Genomic DNA, 4,072 nt, shown 5'->3' on the forward strand with positions numbered 1-4,072 from the left:
AGATTTCACTGTACAACAAGTCCTACACTGCCACACGCCGCACGAACAACAACCAACATACCGAACAGGTACATACATGTCAGTAGTACAGGGCACAAACAACTCCAACATGACACCTCCGCGACTCCCTACCCTAACCACCCTACTGACCCGATTCTTTTATATACCCTACCATTTTCTGACAATGATTACGCAAGTGAGTGCCCCTGTTTACTAGATGAATAAGAGGATTTGCAAGTATTATTATAATATAAGTCCTCTGTTTTTTTGTTTTTTTTTGTTGTTGTTTCCTTTCTAATTGGCAGGCTAGAAATCTCTCTTAATCTAGCGCATCGAAGGGTAACATGATATGAACATAATCGGCTAAAGTAACACCGCACGACATGCTCCCGATCCGTTTCGGTTTCAAATTCACGTAGTGCCAAGCATACTCAAGCCATGTTGCCCCATTCTCGTTCCGCGCGTGTAATAGCAGCAAAAGTTGCAAAAATATCTTCAATCATAGTCAGTAATCAACTAGAAGAAACATAATTCTTAGTCCTGTGTTGTTCGATTCGTTCTTTTTTTCCTTAAATTTAGTGCTTGCGAATAGGTGACTTACTTGTAGCGGGAAAACGATGCCGGCACGCTATCCAGTCTTGGTCGAGCGACCGATGAGTCGCTCTACTCTCTCTATTTAAAAAAAAACAAAAATAAATGTATGTTCAAAAGTATTGTGATAGAATTATATATATGTATATATATATATAACTACCATAGCCATTTTTATGCGCTCCATTTGGAGAACATATACACTCCTATTATATTATTTTAAATCTTTCAGTTTTGTGTTGACAACAAATGGTTGGCACATTTCAAGCATGGGGACACTTCGTATAAACAGTGTATTAAGCTCAAAACATTACGGCATTACAATAAAAACTATACTGTAAATACATAAAGTGGCTATAATGGAGACAGCTAGTGTTCAGGTGGCATTTGTTTATATTCTTTCATTTTCCAATCCTGATATAAAATTGTATATCAAAAATAGTTTTCTTTAAAAAATATTGGAATCTTTTAAGACAACCTTGTTTTAAAACAACAACTTTTGAAACATTATAGAAATGGAAATCTGAAAGAGTAATGTTTTTCCAGTACTGGGCTATCAAACTATTATAATTATAGTAATGATCTTTCTGAGGCCAGAAACAACCTTGCAGCTTTCTTATTGGCACCTCTGAATATGAAACACACCAATAACTTCAATGAAAATAGGGAACATTTAACCAAAAAAACAATGTTATGTATGCATTACAAACATATTAAAGCATACAACTTTTCACCATTCTAAAAAAAAAATCTGAAAATATGTTGTGGGTCGCCTGTCAATTCCCGATCAGGCCAAGTTCTACTCGCTCCGAGGAAGTCACACAAGGAGCGCTATCATAGACAAACACTTTATAAATACTCAAATTGTGCCGTCGATGCTGTGGAAGGCCACGGTTGCCCTGTGGTCCGGGTCTTGCCTGGGCTCGTTCAGCACCGCCTCTTTCGTTTCTCACGGCCCTTCGAACTCTGTCCACGCGCACCTACCACGAGCGTCTTTCTCTTCTTCCTCGCCGCTCACGCGGCCGTCCATCCACGTTCAGCGTGGCTCGTTGTCTCCCACACTCCCCTCCCCTCAAGCCTCAAACTCCGGGGGGGTCCGGAGCATCCGGAGTCCCTGGACCGAGTCACTGGACTCCAAGTCGCCCATCTCCGCCTTGCTGGTGGCGGTGGACGTGCATCAGGTGATTGGTGAACTCCTGGTGGGGGGACTTGATGAGCTCTCGCTCCCGCAACAGGTCCGGGGTCAGGTAGCTGTACGTCTGCTGGATGGCCAGGTAGGTGGTCTCGGCAAAGTTGCCCAGCGTGGCTGTCGAGTGTCGGGCCGAGGTGTAGCAGTCCTCGATGCCCGCCATTTGCAGCAGCTTCTTGGGCACTGGGGCGGACACGATGCTTGTACCGCGGGGCTCCGGATCAGCCGCATCAGCACGCACCTTGCAGGGTACGGTGTGGCGCTTTCCACTCTTCTTTCCACAATAGCCGCTACGGACGGGGATGACGCACAGCTATGCCAGGATGATGGCTTGAAGGATGGCCGTGGCCACCTCTTGGGAGCACATGGCAGGACTGGCACCTCTTTGGAGCTCTTGGAGCACTGGCCGTTGAAGTCCCCAATGGCCACAAAGGCCTTGAAGCGGGTGTGCTGGCCGGCACGCGTCTGCTTCTGCACCGGCATAGTCTTCAGCACCTCGTCCTTCAGCGTGTCCCTGGGACTCTCCGGTTCTCCGCGTCTCCGCCACCCTGCCTTCGTTGACGTGGTCGACGTCGGGATTGCTCACCCCGTCTCTGCCAACCAGGTAGACCACCCTGACGGTTGGTTCGTCTTGCTCCTTGCTAACCGGGTTGACCACCCTGTTGGTTGGTCTGGCCGTTCTCCCTCCAACCGGGTTGACCACCCTGTCGGCTTGTCTGGCCATTCTCTTGCCGAACGGGTTGGCCACCCGGTGCGTTGGGCTGACTGGTCTTCTGCCGGAAGGGTTGACCACCCTGGGAGTTGGGCCAGCTGGCTCCGCCGGTATCCCGGAAAGTGGAAGGTCGCCTTCCCGTATGGCGCCGCCCATTCTGGTTCCTCCGGGGGGCATTTCTGGACAGAACAAGCTCTATTAACATCTTGCAAAGATTAGATCAACTTCTAGGCCGCAGATTATAGCGCCGCGCAGAGCACCTATCGGATCTCTCACCGACGGGTTCGCGCATTGTTCGGCTACCGCGCTTAGGCCGCGTTGCCGGTCGCGCGCGAGACTCACGCGGAACGGAGGATTCCTCGTTTTGTTCTCGTTCATCGTCATCCCGATCACGAAGATGGTACTTTTTCAGGTCTGTAATGTGGACCGGGCCAGACTCCTCGCTCGCATTTTCCTGAGCGAGCCTGTAGGTAAGACGTGAAAGTCGTGCCTTTACCACGTAGGGCCCTTCCCACTTCGGAGCAAGTGAGGCTGCGAATCCGCTCGCTGCATTGCTCAAAGGATGGGTTCTCCTGAGGACCAAGTCCCCCACCTTGTACTCCAGGTGACGATGAGTCTTATCGTACTGGGCCGCCGGTTTGATCCTTGCTGCAACGAGGTTCTCTCTGGCGTCGTGCAACGCATTCGAAAGGCGAACTTTCAACTCCGCCGCGTATTTAGAGAGTGGGCGTTCTGTCGAACCTTGGTTATTTCGTAACCCGTTCTCCAGCGGAGACGATAGCTCCTTACCCAAGTTTAGAAGCGCAGGCGTTAACCCAGTAGATCTGTTCACGGTCGTCCGGATTGCAAAATCCATCTCGACAATGTGTTCGTCCCAGTCCCTGTGTCTCTCCGTTAGTGTGATCAGCATGCTCTTCAAGTTTCGGTTCACTCTCTCAGTGATATTAGCCTGAGGATGGTATGGTGTCGTCCTTTTGTGCTTTATGTTTAGCGCCAAGCAGGAGTCAGTGAACACTCTGCTGGTAAAATAGCTAGCATTATCGCTGATGAGACACGTGGGTGTACCGAAGCGCATGAAAGTTTCCAACAACTTCTCCCAGATGCGCTCCGAGACCAGCTTCCTTAGCGGGTGTAACTCCACCCATTTTGAGAAATGATCGGTTATTACCAATAAATACTGGTTCCCACGGGGACTTTTTGGAAGTGGGCCGATGATGTCGCAAGCAACCATCTCCCACGGGTAGTGACTCACTACAGGCTGCATCAGGCCTGGGGGCTTTCCCCCTCGCGGCTTCGCTTTCTGGCAGGCTGGGCAGCTACGGGCGTATCCGAGTGTGTCCTGTCTCATCCCCGGCCAGGTCGCGACGCGAAATAACTTTTGAAAAGTCTTGCTGCCGCTGCCATGACCAGCCAAAGCCGAGTCGTGGAAGTATCCGATAAACCGCCTCCGTAGCTTCCTAGGAATCACCACCCTGAACGGAGAGTCGTTCCCCTCCTCGTCGTCGATTGTTGGAATGTAGCGGAGCAATAAGCCGTCCTGACCCAGCAGGTATGAATCAATATGTTCGTTAAATTGACCG

The 4,072-nt window shown here is 49.9% G+C and overlaps 1 pseudogene; it reads right to left on the reverse strand.

Annotated features, from left to right (window-relative positions):
- Nucleotides 1-1,620: 1,620 nt before the first annotated feature.
- On the reverse strand, nucleotides 1,621-2,300 carry LOC120843192 (annotated as a pseudogene).
- Nucleotides 2,301-4,072: the final 1,772 nt, after the last annotated feature.

Source organism: Ixodes scapularis, unplaced genomic scaffold, assembly GCF_016920785.2.
Source record: "Ixodes scapularis isolate PalLabHiFi unplaced genomic scaffold, ASM1692078v2 PGA_scaffold1__304_contigs__length_218370807, whole genome shotgun sequence".
NCBI lineage: Eukaryota > Metazoa > Arthropoda > Arachnida > Ixodida > Ixodidae > Ixodes > Ixodes scapularis.